This window comes from Pseudophryne corroboree, chromosome 2 (assembly GCF_028390025.1).
Source record: "Pseudophryne corroboree isolate aPseCor3 chromosome 2, aPseCor3.hap2, whole genome shotgun sequence".
Lineage (NCBI taxonomy): Eukaryota > Metazoa > Chordata > Amphibia > Anura > Myobatrachidae > Pseudophryne > Pseudophryne corroboree.
In genome coordinates this window covers 432,597,993-432,619,268 of record NC_086445.1, presented here as the reverse complement: position 1 = coordinate 432,619,268, position 21,276 = coordinate 432,597,993, and positions in this window count along the sequence as shown.

Sequence of the window (21,276 nt, the reverse complement as noted above, 5' to 3'; positions counted from 1 at the left end):
GACGTAACACATGAATGCTTGCATGTTGCATTTTTAAACTAAAAAAATTTGATGTTCAACAGAGCTGGTGGTAGGTTGAAATAAAGGGGAATACTACTTCATTGTCACATGAGAATAATTAGGCCATGACTACTTGCAGTGCTTCCTGAGCTGAAGCATCATGGGATCATTTGCTCTTGTTTGACATTTTGCTTTACTTGAATTGAAGATGGCGACTATAGCACTCTTCTGAACATTGCTTTTTTAAATAGTTCCCTGTCATGTGACACTGCCTGTGATTCTGTTACAAATGAAACCTCCATCAATGTTTATACTTCTAATTAGAGATGAGCGGGTTCGGTTCATCGAGATCCGAACACCCCTGAACTTCACGTGGTTTACACGGGTCCGAGTCAGCCTCGGTTCTTCCCGCCTTACACTCAAAACCCGAACGGGGGAAAACGTCATCATCCCGCTGTCGGATTCTCGCGAGATTTGGATTCCATATAAAGAGACGCGCGTCGACGCCATTTTCACTCGTGCATTGTCGAGATAGAGAGAGGACGTGGCTATGTTCTCTACCCGATTAGCTCAATATCAGCAAATCTTAGCTCAATATCTTTGCTCAGTATCAGTGCTGCATTGTGGAGACCAGTATATGGTATTACAGTACAGTAGTCCAGTGCTGTTCTCGCTGCCCGGTGTCACTCAGTTCTATTATCCTGAACAGTGCACAGTGTATCTGTGCTCATTATTATCACTGCTGCATTGTGGTGACCACTGACCAGTATATTGTAGTACAGTACAGTAGTCCAGTGCTGTTTTCGCTGCCCAGTGTCACTCAGTTCTATTATCCTAAATAGTGCACAGTGTATCTGTGCTCATTATTATAATTGCTGCATTGTGGTGACCACTGACCAGTATATGGTAGTACAGTACAGTAGTCCAGAGCTGTTCTCGCTGCCCAGTGTCAGTTCTATTATCCTAAACAGTGCACAGTGTATCTGTGCTCATTATTATAATTGCTGCATTGTGGTGACCACTGACCAGTATATGGTAGTACAGTACAGTAGTCCAGTGCTGTTCTCGCTGCCCAGTGTCAGTTCTATTATCCTGAACAGTGCACAGTGTATCTGTGCTCATTTATATCATTGCTGCATTGTGGTGACCACTGACCAGTATATGGTAGTACAGTACAGTAGTCCAGTGCTGTTCTCGCTGCCCAGTGTCAGTTCTATTATCCTAAACAGTGCACAGTGTATCTGTGCTCATTATTATCATTGTTGCATTGTGGTGACCACTGACCAGTATATGGTAGTACAGTACAGTAGTCCAGTGCTGTTCTCGCTGCCCAGTGTCAGTTCTATTATCCTGAACAGTGCACAGTGTATCTGTGCTCATTTATATCATTGCTGCATTGTGGTGACCACTGACCAGTATATGGTAGTCCAGTACAGTAGTCCAGTGCTGTTCTCGCTGCCCAGTGTCAGTTCTATTATCCTAAACAGTGCACAGTGTATCTGTGCTCATTATTATCATTGTTGCATTGTGGTGACCACTGACCAGTATATGGTAGTACAGTACAGTAGTCCAGTGCTGTTCTCGCTGCCCAGTGTCACTCAGTTCTATTATCCTGAACAGTGCACAGTGTATCTGTGCTCATTATTATCATTGCTGCATTTTGGTGACCACTGACCAGTATATGGTAGTACAGTACAGTAGTCCAGTGCTGTTCTCGTTGCCCAGTGTCAGTTCTATTATCCTGAACAGTGCTCAATATCTGTGCTCATTATTATCAGTGCTGCATTGTGGTGACTAAAAGTCCAGTGTCTTGTGCTGCATCTTGCTGCTGTAGGGTGCTGTGGTAGTGTCCTGTCACTGTGCATAGGTGCATAGATCATCATCATTCCAGTCACAGTGGTATCTGGTATCTATCTAGTGGTATCTAATTCCAGACATTACTGCCATCTAATTCCAGATATATTACTGGCATATAATTCCACACAAAATGTGGAGGGTAAATAGGGAAAGATCAAGATGCCCTGTGTCGTCAAGTATACTATCCATCCATACCTGTGGTGCATTTAAGTTTTGCACAGTTTGCTGACCACCAGTATATAATATATAGCATTACGGTACAGTAGGCCACTGCTCTACCTACATCTGTGTCGTCAAGTATACTATCCATCCATACCTGTGGTGCATTTCAGTTTTGCACAGTTTGCTGACCACCAGTATATAATATATAGCATTACGGTACAGTAGGCCACTGCTCTGCCTACCTCTGTGTCGTCAAGTATACTATCCATCCATACCTGTGGTGCATTTCAGTTGTGCGCAGTATATATAGTAGTAGGCCATTGCTATTGATACTGGCATATAATTCCACACATTAAAAAATGGAGAACAAAAATGTGGATGGTAAAATAGGGAAAGATCAAGATCCACTTCCACCTCGTGCTGAAGCTGCTGCCACTAGTCATGGCCGAGACGATGAAATGCCATCAACGTCGTCTGCCAAGGCCGATGCCCAATGTCATAGTAGAGAGCATGTAAAATCCAAAAAGCAAAACATCAGTAAAATTACCTAAAAATCTAAATTAAAAGCGTCTGAGGAGAAGCGTAAACTTGCCAATATGCCATTTACGACACAGAGTGGCAAGGAACAGCTGACGCCCTGGCCTATGTTCATGGCTAGTGGTTCAGCTTCACATGAGGATGGAAGCACTCATCCTCCCGCTAGAAAAATTAAAAGAGTTAAGGTGGCAAAAGCACAGCAAAGAACTGTGCGTTCTTCTAAATCACAAATCCCCTTGGAGAGTCCAATTGTTTCGGTTGCGATGCCTGACCTTCCCAACACTGGACGGGAAGAGGTGGCTCCTTCCACCATTTGCACACCCCTTGCAAGTGCTGGAAGGAGCACCCACAGTACAGTTCCTGATATTCAAATTGAAGATGTCACTGTTGAAGTACTCCAGGATGAGGATATGGGTGTTGCTGGCGCTGAGGAGGAAATTGACCAGGAGGATTCTGATGGAGAGGTGGTTTGTTTAAGTCAGGCACCCGGGGAGACACCTGTTGTCCGTGGGATGAATAAGGCCATTGACATGCCCAGTCAAAATACCAAAAAAAATCACCTCTTCGGTGTGAAATTATTTCAACAGAAATGCGGACAACTGGTGTCAAGCCGTGTGTTGCCTTTGTCAAGCTATAATAAGTAGCGATAAGGACGTTAACCACCTAGGAACATCCTCCCTTATACGTCACCTGGAGCGCATTCATCAGAAGTCATTGACAAGTTCAAAAACTTTGGGTGACGGAAGCAGTCCACTGACAGTGACATCTGATTCCCTGCTTCCTCTTGTACCCAAGCTCCTGCAAACCACACCACTAACTCCCTCAGTGTCAATTTCCTCCTTAGACAGGAACGCCAATAGTCCTGCAGGCCATGTCACTGCCAAGTCTGATGAGTCCTCTCCTAACTGGGATTGCTCCGATGGATCCTTGAGTGTAACGCCTACTGCTGCTGTCACTGCTGTTGTTGCTGCTGGGAGTCGATCATCATCCCAGATGGGAAGTCGGAAGACCACTTGTACTACTTCCAGTAAGCAACTGACTGTCCAACAGTCCTTTGTGAGGAAAATGAAATTCACAGCAGTCATCCTGTTGCAAAGCAGATAACTCAGGCCTTGACAACTGTGTTGGTTTTAGACGTGTGTCCGGTATCCGCCGTTATTTCACAGGGACTTAGAGAATTTCTTGAGGTAGTGTGTCCCCGGTACCAAATACCATCTAGGTTCCACTTCTCTAGGCAGGCGATACCGAGAATGTACACAGACGTCAGAAAAAGAGTCACCAGTGTCCTAAAAATTGCAGTTGTACCCAATGTCCACTTAACCACGGACATGTGGACAAGTGGAGCAGGGCAGACTCAGAACTATATGACTGTGACAGCCCACTGGGTAGATGTATTGCCTCCCGCAGCAACAACAGCGGCGGCACCAGTAGCAGCATCTCGCAAGCGCCAACTCGTTCCAAGGCAGGCTACGCTTTGTATCACCGCTTTCCAGAAGAGGCACACAGCTGATAACCTCTTATGGAAACTGAGGAACATCATCGCAGATTGGCTTACCCCAATTGGACTCTCCTGGGGATTTGTGACATCGGACAACGCCACCAATATTGTGCATGCATTACATGTGGGCAAATTCCAGCACATCCCATGTTTTGCACATACAATGAATTTGGTAGTACAGATTTTTTTAAAAACGACAGGGGCGTGAAAGAGATGCTGTAGGTGGCCTGAAGAATTGCGGCCCACTTTCGGCATTCAGCCACATATGAAGTCAGTTCAGACACTGCCAACCTGAGTCAGGTCATTCCCCTCATCAGGCTTTTGTAGAAGCAGCTGGAGAGATTGAAGGAGGCGCTAAAACGTAGTGATTCCGCTAGGCATGTGGGACTTGTGGATGGAGCCCTTCATTCGCTTAACCAGGATTCAAGGGTGTTCAATCTGTTGAAATCAGAGCACTACATTTTGGCCACCATGCTCGATCCTAGGTTTAAAGCCTACGTTGTATCTCTCTTTCCGGCAGACACAAGTCTGCAGATGTTCAAAGACCTGCTGGTGAGACACTTGTCAAGTCAAGCGGAACGTGACCCGCCAACAGCTCCTCCTTCATTTTCTACTGCCACTGGAGCTGCAAGGAAAAGGAATTTCCAAAACCACCCGCTGGCGGTGATGCAGGGCAGTCAGGAGCGATAGCTGACATCTGGTCCGGACTGAAGGACCTGCCAATGATTACTGACATGTCGTCTACTGTCACTGCATATGATTCTGTCACCATTGAAAGAAAGGTGGAGGATTATATGAGTGACAGCATCCAAGTAGGCATGTCAGACAGTCCATACGTATACTGGCAGGAAAAAGAGGCAATTTGGAGGCCCTTGCACAAACTGGCTTTATTTTACCTAAGTTGCCCCCCCCCCCCCCCCCCCCCCTCCAGTGTGTACTCCGAAAGAGTGTTTAGTGCAGCCGGTCACCTTGTCAGCGATCGATGTACAAGGTTACTTCCACAAAATGTGGAGAAGATGATGTTCATCAAAATGAATTATATAATCAATTCCTCCGTGGAGACATTTACCAGCAATTGCCTCCAGAAAGTACACAGGGACCTGTGATGGTGGATTTCAGTGGGGACGAATTAATACTCTGTGAGGAGGGGGATGTACACAGTGAAAGGGGTGAGGAATCGGATGATGAGAAGGAGGTGGACATCTTGCCTCTGTAGAGCCAGTTTGTGCAAGGAGAGATTGATTGCTTCTTTTTTGGTGGGGGCCCAAACCAACCAGTCATTTCAGCCACAGTCGTGTGGCAGACCCTGTCGCTGAAATGATGGGTTTGTTAAAGTGTGCATGTCCTGTTTATACAACATAGACGGGCCGATGTGGGAGAGATGTGTGCTGAGCGAACCGCTCAGCACACATCTCTAACGCCGCTCAGCACAGCACGATGTGTGCTGAGCATGCGGGGGGAGACGGGGGGGCCGCTCATTTCACCCAGCGGGTGAAGTGAGCGACCCGCTAGATTGGCCTGCATGCAGGCCAATCTAGCACCAGCGATAGCGGGGCTGCGCATCGCTATCGCTGTAGGGGGTACACACGGAGCGATAATGCTTAAATTCTAAGCAATCTAGTCAGATTGCTTAGAATATCGCTCCGTGAGTACCCCCCTTAAGGGTGGGTGGGAGGGTCCAAGGACAATTCCATCATGCACCTCTTTTTTTTTATTTATCTTTGCATCATGTGATGTTTGGGGTCAATTTTTTTTAAGGGCCATCCTGTCTGACACTGCAGTGCCACTCCTAGATGGGCCAGGTGTTTGTGCCGGCCACTTGGGTCGCTTAGCTTAGTCATCCAGCGACCTTGGTGCAAATTTTAGGACTAAAAATAATATTGTGAGGTGTGAGGTGTTCAGAATAGACTGGAAATGAGTGGAAATTATGGTTATTGAGGTTAATAATACTATGGGATCAAAATTACCCCCAAATTCTATGATTTAAGCTGTTTTTGAGGGGGTTTTGAAAAAAAAAAAAACACCCGAACCCAAAACACACCCAAATCCGACAAAAATTTTTAAGGGAGGTTTTGCCAAAACGCGTCCGAATCCAAAACACGGCCGCGGAACCGAATCCAAAACCAAAACACAAAACCCGAAAAATGTCCGGTGCTCATCTCTACTTCTAGTACATTCATCATGGTACAGTGCATCTTGTGCCCACTACCATCCAGTGTTCAAAGGGCCTGATCTGATCGCAGCAGCAAATTTGTTAGCAGTTGGGCAAAACCTTATGCACTGCAGGGGGGTGGGGGCAGATATAACATGTGCAGAGATAGTTAGATTTGTGTAGGGTGTGTTCAAACTGAAATCTAAATTGCAGTGTAACAATAAAGCAGCCAGTATTTACCCTGCACAGAAACAATGCAACCCACCCAAATCTAACTCTCTCTGCAAATGTTATATCAGCCCTCCCCCCCCCCCCCCCCCGCGCAGTGCACATGGTTTTGCTGCTTTGATCAGATCTGATTTACCCCCAAAGTCACCTAATGGTTTTCTGTTACCCCCTCCCCCCCCCCCCCCACACACACACACTGACTGCACAAAAATTAATTATTTGTGCTTATACAGCATTGTAAGCATACAGTATATCATCAGCATATACCATGCACCTGGTAAATGAAGTGCCATGTAATTATAGTTCTCTCTTTTTTTTCCTAAGTAATATAATTTGTATTTGCTCTTAATTTTTGCATTATTTATCCATATTTATTACTTGTACTGTATCTCATCTTTCTAGTTTGAGGATTTTAGCAGCAGCTAAGTATTACAGGATGTTTCTTTCCATCTAACTCCCTGACCTTGATTAAATGAGAACATATTTGGTATACCTGTCCTCCGCAGACCCAAGCAGATACATTCCAAGATCATTTTTGTAGGATGGCTCTGATTATATAAAAGTAACCATGGAAAATATTCTTGTAAACTCTTTTTTTTTTTCATCTTTGTGTGGTTTACCATCAATAACTGTTACCAGATATATACTGAAATATGTTCACAAAGAAACCTTTATATTTAAGGAATAAAAAAATGATACAATAGAATACAAAAGTTATAAGTTCCATGCGAAGAGAACACAGCAAAGATCTGGAATTAGACCTTGTTAAGAGGTTTAAGCCACATAATTTAAAGTCCAGTAGTGTCTGACAGGGAGACAGTTACTTTCACTGAGAACATACAGCTTCATGTATTATAGTAGTGGGATTTAGTATGATACCTCAGTTGTCGGGATGCCAGCGGTCACATGACCGCTGGTCTTCTGAGTGGTGTCGGGATTCCGGGATTGGTCACATGTCCGCCGGCATTCCGACAGCCGGGATGCTAAACTCATTCCTAATATTGCATTATCTGTTATCTTGTCAGCAAAACCTATGTACTCATATGCTCAACTACATAAGAAAGTGACTTTTAATAGTAATAATGTGAATCCTGAGTCCTTTGAGATATTGAGGCTACAAGTAGCAGCCAAACATACACTGAGAAAAACACATGCAGCAGCCAATAGTTTCTGTAAAGGATTGTTCTCTGTCACATTTATAGCAATCAATTAATATTGGCACTATCCAGATCAGAGCAGAGTACAGAGTCTAATGTACTATGGCATTTTTGCAAGGGACCTTTCCAAATATGTTTGGGTTTCACTATGCCCGATATGCAGGTTTCTGCCCCCTGCTGGCACAGGCAAATCATGAGCAAACAAGCTTAGATTTCATGAGACTATGACAGCTTGCTCAGGCAGGGCAAGGAGAGAGGCGGACACAGGCTGATGAAAGATGAAGAGGCTGCATAGAAAGAAGTGCATAGAGACTGGCACAAGCAAGATAACGTAGAGAGTCTGAAGAAAAGTGACAAAAATGGCATCAGCACAGTACTAGGCAAAGACACCCAGACTGTCTATGGGTGTGTACACACGGCGAGATCCTTGCTATGCCCGATTTTCACATGCGATTTCCCTTGAACTCCCCGGAGCCTAGATAGTACAAATTTTGAGATCTGGACTATGTGTGCTTACGATTTTGGCTTATGTGAGATTTTGGCTTATGTGAGATGTCATTGACATGTGAGATGAACTAGATAGTACACCGATCCAGCAAGGATTGACTTGCCTGCACAGTCTATCTGTTCTTGCGATGCCGACCTGGCGGGGCCGCGCATCGGGATCGAATCGGGATCACAAGGTGACTTTCACCTTGCGATCTGCACTAACTTTTCTTACGATTTTGACTATATAGTCAAAATCGAAAGAAAATATCTCACCGTGTGTACACACCCTATGTCTCACCCATCACTGAGAAGGAATTGGAGCCCTTGAGAAGTTGGACCCAATGGGGATCTCCATAGTTTCTCATCAGCAGTCTGACAATGGACCTTGCTATGTAAAGCACGTCATCTTTACTGGTTCATTGCATTGCATGTTATATGAAACAAGTTTTTGGTAACAAAATTTTGAGACAATTGTTCCCCTCCTTCCTCTAGTGGCATGGAGTTTGATGAACTAATGGCAAGGTTTAAATATGTTAGAATCAGCTAAACTGTCTCACATTACTGCATTCACAAAAGTAGAAGAACTATTACAAATTGTCATTAAGCAATTCTAAATAATTTATTATGAGTGTACATTTTTGAATTATTGATATACTGTACATATGCACCATAGTTTGCCCTGCAATGAAACAAGTCAACATGGGAAGTATGACATGGTGAGCAACGATAAGGCCATCCATTCCATTGACTCTGACATTACTATGCTTTGGCAAGACACAGGCTCACAAACATCTACCTCCAAACCAAAAGAGGAGTAACACTTTTTCCAGTCACCAGATATTTAAATTGTCCCTAAAAAGTTTATAGGATTTTGCCACATTGTCTAGTGTTTAACTTGCTTTGTTATTCATTGCCCATGTGTATGAGCCTAACAACATTAAATACTTGTGCAAAACTCTATTATGTAGTAAAATACATAATACATTTGAAATTATAACTATTATAGGCAACACATAACTGCTGAATGCAAAGTTTCTAGGACTGCAGCACGTTTATTTAAACAAGGAAAAATTTTATCTGAAGTATGTACAGTACACTGAAAATGTAGACCTTGGTCTTACAATGTATCTGTTTCTCACATATCTTTCATGCATTTGTATAAAGATTTAAATCTGTTTCATACACATTAGTTTATGGCTCAGATTTCATTTTAAAAATGAAAAAAAGAAATCAACATTTTATATTGTGCAATATCTGACATGTCTTTTACAGGGGGATGTAGTTACTATCCCAGTGGTCAGGATCCAGGTGGTCAAAATACCGACGCCGGGATTCCGACCGCCGAGAATGCCGACAGCTACGCTAGGGCTATTTCCACTTGCCAGGGCTATTCCCAAATCTGTCCCTTACTGTCAATCACTCTAAGTTTTAAACCCTCACAGCGAGCGGCATTGCAAAGGTGCCTTGGTCCGTGGGCAGTGCGATCGTGGCACATGCATAGACAACCAATAATATCTCAGTTGCGTGAATATCGTAATTGCGTACAAACATGAATTAGACCCTAAGGCACAAAACACACGTAATGAAAAAAGTTACATTTAATAAAGCTAAATTATTCCAAAATCACAGCATATTAGTCAAATATTAAATTAAAAATGTATTATTTGTTACATTTACCAATGAATCGCTTTCAACAAAGCATCATTGGAAGCATTGGAAGTCACTGGACTTATTACATTTACCAATGAATAGCCTTGGACTTGTTACATTTACCAATGAATAGCTTTGGACTTGTTACATTTGCCAATGAATAGCTTTCAACAAAGCATCACTTGGACTTATTACAATCAGACACACAAAACATCAAGTATCCTCCAAAGTCTCACAATGACCAGAGTCCCTGACACTTTCTATATGACAGAAAATGATTACCTCACACAGTAATGCATTTTTTGTCATTCCATATAAACAACAGTGTATCTGCATTATGTTAAACAAATTGTCATAAAAAATTATGATTATTATTATACTGTACATATGATTTAAAGTACTTTCATATAATATACTGTACACAAAATGTCAGGGTCAAACAAACAATATTTTGTTGACCAACAATATCCAACCAATCCAATTTTTGTGTTTTGCGGGTTACTGGTAAATATAAATCCAACACCGGGGCAGATGTATTAAGCCTGGAGAAGTGATAAAGCAGTGACAAATGCAAGGTGATACAGCACCAGCCAAACAGCTCCAATATGTAAATGAACAGTTAGGAGGTGATTGGCTAGTGCGTTATCACCTTGCACTTATCACTGCTTTATCACTTCTCCAGGCTTAATACATCTGCCCCATGGTTTGATATTTTGATGTGTTCTAAAGAGTATCTTTCTTACATTTTACTACAGCCTTTAACAAAAAAAGAAACAAACTTCTAAAATATTTGTCATTCTAAAATGTTTAATTGCCATGGATGTACTGCCATGCTCTGTTAACTTCAGAACTGCCAACAGGTGAGCTGAGAGGGCTTATGGTGGGAAAGCAGCTATGAGGAGGAACCCTGGCCCAAACTGCAGAAGAAGCATAGCTATGACCCCCTTTAGAGGATGGTGCAGCATGTCAACAGAGATCCAGTATTACTATGGTATGGCCATAGTACACATGCTTGGCCATACCTTTTAGTATGGGCCCTGATAGATCTCTTGGTGGTCCTGTCTGCCACTGTATTAGACCTTGATTTCTGACTCTACTTTAAAAGTGACAAAGATAGAAAAAGTGATGATTGTGGGTAAATATAAACATATTCGGAATTTATGAAAGACTGAAGTGGCTCTGCATAATTTCTTACATAATAAAGCTTTTTATTTGGGTTTGCTGATTTGAAAATGTAATCAGCTACAAGGTTTAATGTAGGTTTTCATTCTAGAGATATGGAGTGCTAATGCCAGCCTACTTATTAAACATGTTTGGAAAATTGTTATCTGCTTCAAACACAATTACTGAATAAATCTTCAAAGGTACAATGGAAAATCGGTTTCATCCAGTAAGTTCTTTATTGTTTATTGGTTTTTTTAATACATTCTTTATGTTTTGTAAATATAAATGAAACCTTTTGTAAACATAATTTTTCTATTGAAAAGGTCCCTTCTTACGTATTTCCCTGTTTCACTGGTTTTGTCCAGGTTTATGTTGGCAGAAACAACATTTACACTGTTGATGAAGAGGAGCAGTAGTAGGACACTGCTGGGGATTTTTATGCTTTCAATTGATTTTTCTGAATATACAAATCTTCCTTTAATAATTTAGAAATAGAGGTCTTTAGCGCTCATAAATACTTCCAAGACAGCTACATGATGGACATGATCCATATCTAATATAGCATATTGCAATTAATTATTAACAGTGCAAAACGAAGCAGCCTTTACTGTGTATCCGCATTTGACTTACACAGATCACTTTGGACTAATAGTAGACCGCAAGTGTGTTGCTTTAGCTAAGCTTGGCAACATGGGGGGGTGGGGTGGCGGCACTTATACCAGGACCCAAGTTTCCAAGGGGCCCCCGGACACTCGGGAATCTCTGGAGACTAGTACATGTGTCTCCCTTGCCTGTGCTGCACTGTATTCAGAAGGTAACAGTTAGATAGAGAGTTAGCTGTGATGGCAGGTGGCACAATAAAGTTTGTTATATGCTGATGCAGTGCACGTGACATCATGGCAATTCACCACTGGACGGCAGAGGAACTGAGCTGCCCATTAAGATGGAGCAGCAGAATCAGCATAAGGTAAGTGTGGGTTGGATTGGGCTGGGGAGACATGGCCTGGGTGTGGGTTTGGGAGGCTGGAGATGATGTGACATGAGGGGATGGGGAAGCACAGAGGTATGCTGAAGAGACAGTGGATGATGGGGCTGAAAGACACAAGGGAGGGGAAGACTGACAGTCAAAGGGGGAGTCTGAGAAACACAGGAGAAGACTGAGCCACAGGGGAGTGGGAAGCTGAGAAATACAGGGTAAGGCTGAGAGACACAGGGGGAGGCTGAGCCACAGGACGATACTGAGAGATACAGGTGAAGGCTGAGCCACAGGGGGAGGGGTAGGCTGAGAAGAACAGGAGAAGGCAGAGAGAGGCAGAGAAACAGTGAAAGGCTGAGTCATATGGGGATGGGGCTTAGAGACACAGGGGAGGCTGAGAGACCCAGTGGGAGGTTGAGAGACAAAGAGGGAGGTTGAGAGATTCAGGGGGATGTGAGGCTGAGAGATAAAGGAGGCTGAGTGAAAGAGGTGGGTGGTATGCTGAGATACAGGTGGTGGGCTGAGAGATACATAAAGGCTGAGATACAAAGTGGGATGGTGAGTAATAAAGACACAGGGAAGGCTGAGAAACACGGGGATCCTGTAAGACAGGAAGATAATAAGGTTGACAGACACAGTGTGGAGAATGAGGCTGAGTCATGGGGGTGGAGGCTGAGAGACACAGGTAAGATGATTCAGAGGCGTCACTGTCACTGGTGACACCTGGAAGGGAGGGAAGGGAGTAATGCAGTGTGCGCAGCAACAAGGGGCATGTCCTCGTGTGTAGGTGGCATGGCCTCATGGGTAGGGGACATGACCTTGTGGCCCAAACCTCCGTTTTGTCACTCTGGGTGTCCAACGGTTGCGGACAGCACCCAGGGACCAGTGTGTGTGCGGTGCTGGCTCCTGCACAATGACAGGAGCTGAGTGCTGCACGTAATGTCACAGTGCAGCACCCAGCTCCTGTCACTGAAGAGGTTCCAGCACTTTGGTGTCACCCCTCGGCGGGTGACACCCAAGTGCAGGATATACCCCCCGTACCCCTATTGTGATGCCACTGGATAATTGGATGGCTGGAGGTGGAGAGACAAAGAAGGGGATGAAGCTGAAGACACAGAGATGTGCTGGAGAGACACAGGTGAGGATGAGGCTGGACCGATACAAGTGAGGAGTATGACTGGAGAGATGGGTTGAGACTGGAATGAGACATGGAGGATGAGCCAAAGGCCTGTACATACCAGAGAGAGATAGTGGCCCCAAAAACATGAATATACCGGTCCCTAAAATTTTTGTTGCCGGTCCTGGCCTTAACATGTAAACCCATGTCACAAAATCTTAAGATACATGTGTGGTACCCAGGTGTTGAAGTGACAGAGATAAGTTTAGGTGATACCTTACAGTTGTGATAGCTTCTATAGTGGCTCTTTCTTCTTCTCTGGCAACAACTTCGGGAGCCTATCCTTTTCAGGCTGTAGCAGAGAGGTTAGCCTCGTACAGGTTGAGTATCCCTTATCCAAAATTCAAAATCCTACATTCTTGGGTCCCCTACTGACATAAGATATATACATTATATATTATGTGTATATATAGACATATTATATAGATACATTATATAATATACATATATATGTGTCATTATCTCAGTAGGGGAACCAAAAATGTGGGATTTTGAATTTTGAATAAGGGATACTCAATCTGTATACATAATAAATGACTTAACATGACAGCACTGATAAATAGAATGTGAACCGGGGAGGGGGAGCATGTGTAACATGCAGCGCTAGGACTGATTGGGAGAGGAGCATGACACACATGTTCCTCCCTTGTACAGCATCGTGCAAATTGATCACTGATCACCTGGGGGGATGAACAGACATACTGTAGGGATTATGATCATACCTGTTCCTTGAGGAACCACGATGCAACCACATGGATTTAAATGGATAATTTTTTTCCCCCATGCTCCAGCTAATAAAATGCAAGCTGCTCTGGTCAGCTGTTGTTTTATTGACCCCATCTTTCTTGTACCCTCAATCTCATGATCAGTTTTATCAATAAATGAGTCTAAACTGTAGATGAGCGGGTTCGGTTCTCAGAGAACCAAACCCCCCCGAACTTCTCACTCCGAGTCTGGATCCGAGTATGGTTCGGGTTTTCCTGCCAAACTCGAAAACCAGAACAAGGAAAAATATCATCATCCTGCGGACGGATTCTCGTGGGCTTTGGATTTCATATAAGGAGCCGCACATCGCCGCCATTTTCACTCCAGCCCTGGAGAGTGTAGCGAGAGGAAGTGTCTCCTCAGGGTCTGTGTGGGAAAGTGGCGTGGCACGTGGGGTGGCGACCTGCTCTTTTGTATCATTACAGTTGTACTGTCTTGTGCTGCATCAGTTCAGTGGTGGTGTCTTGTGCAGCATCAGTCCAGTCACAGTTGTGGTGTCCTGTGCTGCCATAAGTCAAGTGCTGTATATTAGTCCAGTCCAGTAGTACTTTTTTGTGCTGAATCAGTCCAGTGGTGGTGTCCTGTGCTGCCATAAGTCCAGTGCTGCTATATGCTGTATAAGTTTAGTCCAGTGGTGCTGTCTTGTGCTGCATAAGCCAAGTGGTGCTGGCCTGTGCTGCCATAAATCCAGTGGTGATGTACTGTGCTGCCATAAGTCCAGTGCTGCTGTATAAGTCCAGTCCAGTGGTGCTGTCTTGTGCTGCATCAGTCCAGTAGTGGTATCATGTGCTGCCATAAGTCCAGTGGTGGTGTCTTGTGCTGCCATAAGTCCAGTGGTGCTGTCATATAAGTCCAGTCCAGTGGTGCTGCCGTATAAGTACAGCCAAGTGGTGCTGCCATTTAAGTCCAGTCCAGTGGTGCTGCCGTATAAGTCCAGCGGTACTGCCGTATAAGTCCAGTGATACTGCCGTATAAGCCATGGGGTACTGCTGTATAAGTCCAGCTGTACTGCTGTATAAGTCCAGGGGTACTGCCGTATAAGTCCAGTCCTGTGATGCTGCCATATAAGTCCAGTGGTACTGCCGTATAAGTCCAGGGGTACTGCCGTATAAGTCCAGCGGTACTGCTGTATAAGTCCAGGGGTGCTGCCATATAAGTTCAAGGGTACTGACGTATAAGTCAAGCGGTACTGCCATATAAGTCCAGGGTTACTGCCATACAAGTTCAGGGGTACTGCCACACAAGTCCATCGGTACTGCCGTATAAATCCAGGGGTACTGCTGCATAAGTCCAGTCTAGTGGTGCTGCTATATAAGTCCAGGGGTACTGCCATATAAGTTCAGGGGTACTTCCGTATAAGTCCAGGAGTACTGCTGTATAAGTCCAGGGGTATTGCCATATAAGTTCAAGGGTTCTGCCGTATAAGTCAAGCGGTACTGCCATATAAGTCCAGGGTTACTGCCATACAAGTTCAGGGGTACTGCCACACAAGTCCATCGGTACTGCCGTATAAATCCAGGGGTACTGCTGCATAAGTCCAGTCTAGTGGTGCTGCCATATAAGTCCAGCGGTACTGCCATATAAGTTCAGGGGTACTTCTGTATAAGTCCAGGAGTACTGATGTATAAGTCCAGGGGTATTGCCATATAAGTCCAGTCCTGTGGTGCTGCCGTATAAGTTCAGCAGTACTGCCGTATAAGTCCAGGAGTACTGCCATATAAGTCAAGCGGTACTGCCATATAAGTCAAGGGGTACTGCCATAAAAGTGCTGGGGTACTGCCGTACAAGTCCAATCCAGTGGTTTTGCCATGTAAGTCCAATGGTGATGCATTTTAAGTCCATGGGTGCTGCTGTATGAGTCCAGGGGTTTTGCCATACAAGTCCAGCGGTACTGCCGTTTAAGTCCAGGGGTACTGCTGTATAAGTCTATGGGTACTGCCGAATAAGTCCAGTCCAGTGGTTCTGCCCTTTAAATCCAGTGGTAATGCCATATAAGTCCAATGGTACTGCTCGTATAAGTCCATGGGTACTGCTAAATAAGTCCAGTCCAGTGGTTCTGCCCTTTAAATCCAGTGGTAATGCCATTTAAGTCCAATGGAACTGCTGTATAAGTCCAGGGGTACTGCCGTATAAGTCCGTTCAAGTGGTTCTGCCATATAAGTCCAGTGGTGCTGCCATTTAAGTCCAGGGGTACTGCTGTATAAGTTCAGTGGTTTTGCCATAAAAGTCCAGCAGTACTGCTTTATAAGTCCAGCGGTACTGCCGTATAAGTCCAGGGGTACTGCTTTATTAGTCCAGTCCAGTGGGTCTGCCATGTTAGTCCATTAGTGCTGCTGTATAAGTCCCGGGGTACTGCCGTTTAAGTCCAGGGATACTGCCATATAATTCCAGTCCAGTGGTGCTGCTGTATATGTCCAGAGGTACTGCCTATAAGTGCAGGGGTACTGCCATATAAGTCCAGTCCAGTGGTGCTGCCATATAAGTCCAGTCCAGTGGTGCTGCCGTATAAGTCCAGGGGTGCTGCCATATAAGTCATGGGGTACTACCGTATAAATCCAGTGGTACTGTTGTATAAGTCCAGGGGTACTGCCGTATAAGTCCAGGGGTACTGCCGTATAAGTCCAGTGATACTACTGTATAAGTTATGGAGTACTGCCGTATATGTCCAATGGTAGTGCAGTATAAGTCCAGTGGTACTGCCGTATAAATCCAGTGATACTGCCGTATATGTCCAGTGGTACTGCCGTATAAGTACAGTCCAGTAATACTGCCATATAAGTTCAGGGGTACTGCTGTATAAATCCAGTGGTATTGCCATTATTATCCCGTGGTACTGGGGTATATGTCCAGTGGTACTGCCATATAATTCCAGTGATATTGCCGTATATGTCCAATGGTACTGCCATATAAATCCAGTGGTACTGGCGTATAAATCCAGTCCAGTGATACTGCCGTATATGTCCATTGATACTGCCATATATGTCCAGTGATAGTGCCCTATATGTCCAGTGGTACTGCCGTATAAGTCCAGTCCAGTGATACTGCCGTATATCTCCAGTGGTACTGCCATATAATTCCAGGGATACTGCCGAATATGTCCAGTGGTACTGCCGTATAAGTCCAGTGGTACTTCCGTATAAATCTAGTGGTACTGGTGTATAAATCTATTGGTACTGGCATATATAAATCCAGTACAGTAGTACTGCCGTATAAGTCCAGTGATACCGCCGAATATGTCCAGTGGTACTGCTGTATAAATTCACTGGTACTGCCGTATAAATCCAGTGGTACTGGCGTATATAAATCCAGTCCAGTGGTACTGCCGTATAAGTCCTGTAAAACTGCCGTATGTGTCCAATGGTAGTGCCGTATAAGTCCAGTGGTACTGCCGTATAAATGTAGTGATACTGCCGTATATGTCCAGTGGTACTGCCGTATAAGTCCAGTCCAGTGATACTGCCATATAAGTTCAGTGGCACTGCCGTATAAATCCAGTGGTATTGCCATTATTATCCAGTGGTACTGGGGTATATGTCCAGTGGTACTGCCATATAATTGCAGTGATACTGCCTTATACGGTATATGTCCAATGGTACTGCCATATAAATCCAGTGGTACTGGTGTATAAATCCAGTCCAGTGATACTGCCGTATATGTCCAGTGATACTGCCGTATATGTCCAGTGATAGTGCCCTATATGTCCAGTGGTACTGCCGTATAAGTCCAGTCCAGTGATACTGCCGTATATCTCCAGTGGTACTGCCATATAATTCCAGGGATACTGCCGAATATGTCCAGTGGTACTGCCGTATAAGTCCAGTTGTACTGCCGTAAAAATCTAGTGGTACTGGCGCATAAATCCAGTGGTACTGGCATATATATATACAGTACAGTGGTACTGCCGTATAAGTCCAGTGATACCGCCGTATATGTCCAGTGGTACTGCCGTATAAATCCAGTGGTACTGCCGTATAAATCCAGTGGTACTGGCGTATATAAATCCAGTCCAGTGGTACTGCCGTATATGTCCTGTAAAACTGCCATATATGTCCAGTGGTACTGCCGTATAAGTCCAGTCCAGTGGTGCTGCCATATAAGTTCAGTGGTGCTGTCCTATGCTGTATAATATCTACCCCAAATAAAGGGGTTATTAATATTTAACCCAAATATTTTTTACAGGGTTTGCCCTGTGTGGTGTAGAGGTACACTCTCCTGTGTTGCATTTTGTTATATAACTCCAGAAAAATTAGGAAGAACAAAAATTTGGAGCATAAAATAGGGAAAGATCAAGAACCACTTCCTCCTAGTGCTGAAGCTGCTGCTGCTGCTGTTATTGCTGCTGGGAGTCGATCGTCATCCCAGAGGGGAAGTCAGAAGATCACTTGTACTACTTCAACTAAGTAAATGACTGTCCAACAGTCCTTTGCGAGGAAGATGAAATATGACAGCAGTCATCCTGTTGCAAAGCGGATAACTGAGACCTTGACAGCTATGTTGGTGTTAGACGGGTGTAGTACTACTGACTGGTGGTCAGGAGACCGCCGGTCAGCTTACCGACGCCGGGATCCCGGCAGCATACCGACGCCGGGATCCCGGCGGGGAGGGGCGAGTGCAGCAAGCACCTTGCGGGCTCGCTGCGGGCTCGGTGGTGACCTGCGGTTGCCACAGGTTCTATTCCCACTCTATGGGTGTCGTGGACACCCACGAGTGGAAATAGTCCTTGTTGGTCTGCATGCCGACCATCGGGATAGTGAGCCGTCGGGCTGGTGGAGGAGGTCATGTGACTGTCGGTCAGCTGACTGGCGGTCACATGAATACCACCCGTGTTAGACACACGTCCGGTATCCGCCATTAGTGTGGTGGGACTGCAGTGCCAACCCTAGATGGGCCAAGTGTTTGTGCCGCACAATTGTGTCGCGTAGCTTAGTCATACAGCTACCTCACTGCACCTCTTTTACTTCTTTGCATGATGTACTGTTTGTGAACTTTTTTTTTTAAGTGCCATCCTGTCTGACACTGCAGTTCCACTCCTAGATGTGACAGGTGTTTGTGCCGCACACTTGTGTCACTGAGCTTAGTCATACAGCTACCTCATTGCACCTCTTTTACTTCTTTGCATGATGTGATGTTTGAGGACTATTTTTTTAAGTGCCATCCTGTCTGACACTGCGCTAGATGGGCCAGGTGTTTGTGCCACACACTTAGCTTAGTCATACAGCACTCGCTTAGCTTAGTCATACAGCTACCTCATTGCACCTCTTTTACTTCTCTTTTCTTTGGGTACTATTTTATTTTAAGTGCCATCCTGTCTAATACTGCAGTGACACTCCTAGATGGGCCAGGTGTTTGTGCTGCACACTTGTGTCGCTTAGCTTAGTCATGCAGCCACCTTGGTGCAACCTTTTGGCCTAAAAACAATATTGTGAGGTGTTCAGAATAGACTGGAAATGAGCGGAAATGAATGTTATTGAGGTTAATAATGCCGTAGGATCAAATTTACCCCCAAATTCTGTGATTTTAGCTGTTTTTATGTTTTTAAAAAAAATCATCCAGATCCAAAACCAAAACCAAAACACGAAAGGGTGGTTTAGGCAAAACCAATCCAGATCCAAAACGCAAGCATGGAACCAGAACCAAAACCAAAACACAAAACACGAAAAGTGCCCGCCGCACATCTCTAAAAAAATATATTGGTGAAATACCGGAAAAAGTGCAAAAATGGCCATTTTTCGCACCCGATGTTTTTTCACCTCTAATTGGATATCCCCTTAAGATGTAGATTGCACTTCTGCAGTAGAGATATTTCTGTACATAGGTGTGCTGAAGTGTTTTATAATAAAAGAGGTAGGTGTGTACCTGGTACAACTACCAAGACACGCTAGTGCAAAACCAAGGCAATATGCTATGCATATAGTGTGGACTTTATAAATACCCTACATAGTGTATTAATAGTGCTGGTTATTATATTCTTACCCCCAAAAATAATATCTATCTTAATGTCTTTGCAAGAACCATCCACTTTAATTAAACTTGCTGGTCATATTTTGCAAGCTTTGTAAGAATTTTCCACCACATGATATGTATCTGATTGGTTGAAAACAGTAACCTATCACATAGCTTCATGTTAAACAGTATCTACCTTGAGCCAGATGACATGCTACTTTTACATGTTACTTTCTAAACTTGCTTTCACAGCAATGTACCCACTCAACCAACATTCCTAAATATACTTATTTTTTTTTTTTTAAATCTGTTAATATGAAATATTTGCTACCGATATAGAGGTTAAAGTATACAGCTATCAAAAGTAAGTAATAAACCATATTGTAGGATGTAGATACAGTCAATAACACTCCATTCTGTTAATAACTATTGCTGACTACATGTGTTCTGTCATTTAACATAGAGAGTTATTTGTATCTTAAATTCAAGCTAAAACTTTAATGATCAGAACTGCTGTAAATTGCTGCCATTGTGTATTCCATATTAATAGAAAATGACTATTTCAGTTTTTGTGTATAAGCATATACTGTAAATACTATCATACTGCACAGTTAAAACAGTGTGAGATGGGATAAAGTGAACAGTAAGGTTTCACATTACCTGCAATTTGTTTTCTGTTAAAGCTATTTCAGAGTCTGTTTTTTATTGTTTGGAAATATAACAGATGTTCCTCATTACATATAATTCATATATTTTCAACAACTACTACTTAATCATAAAATGTAAGCTTAAATTACATGATCATTTGATTACTATTTTATAGAAGGTGCCTCAATGTTGAGCAATTCTAGTATTTGCTTATTTTAATATCTGGGAGCTTTATCATGCAGTAAATCTAGACTGTCAGAAACATAATAGGTCAGAGGCGGAACTACCGGCAGTGCAGGCAGTGCACTGCACTGGGGCCCGCCTCTGTCCAGGGGCCCAAGCATGTAATGAGTCAAACTGACTCATTACATGCCGCTGTGCGCTGCGGGCAACCGCTGCCCGCAGCGCACAGCCGCCCGGCGAAGAGAGGAGAGGAGCAGCGGTACTACAGACGGGGGAAGGAGGAGGAGGGAGGCTGAGAAGGGAGCCGCAGCAGCGCTTTGTTACTGGTGGAGGCGCTGCTGCTGCTGCCCCTCTGCTTCCCTATAGGCTGTCTTCCGAGAACAGCCTATAGGGAAGCAGAGGGGCAGCAGCAGCAGCGCCTCCACCAGTAACACAGCGCTGCTGCGGCTCCCTTCTCAGCCTCCCTCCTCCTCCTTCTCTCCAGCCCGGGAATCGTCTCTGACGCTGCACTGAGGAGCCTGAGCCAGCGGAGAGGGTAAGTATAATTCTTCTTTCTTTCTTTCTTTCTTTCTTTCTTTCTTTCTTTCTTTCTTTCTTTCTTTCTTTCTTTCTTTCTTTCCTTCTTTCCTTCTTTCTTGTGCCTGCCTGCCGCACTGTGTAAAAATGGGGGACTACCTGCCGCACTGTGTA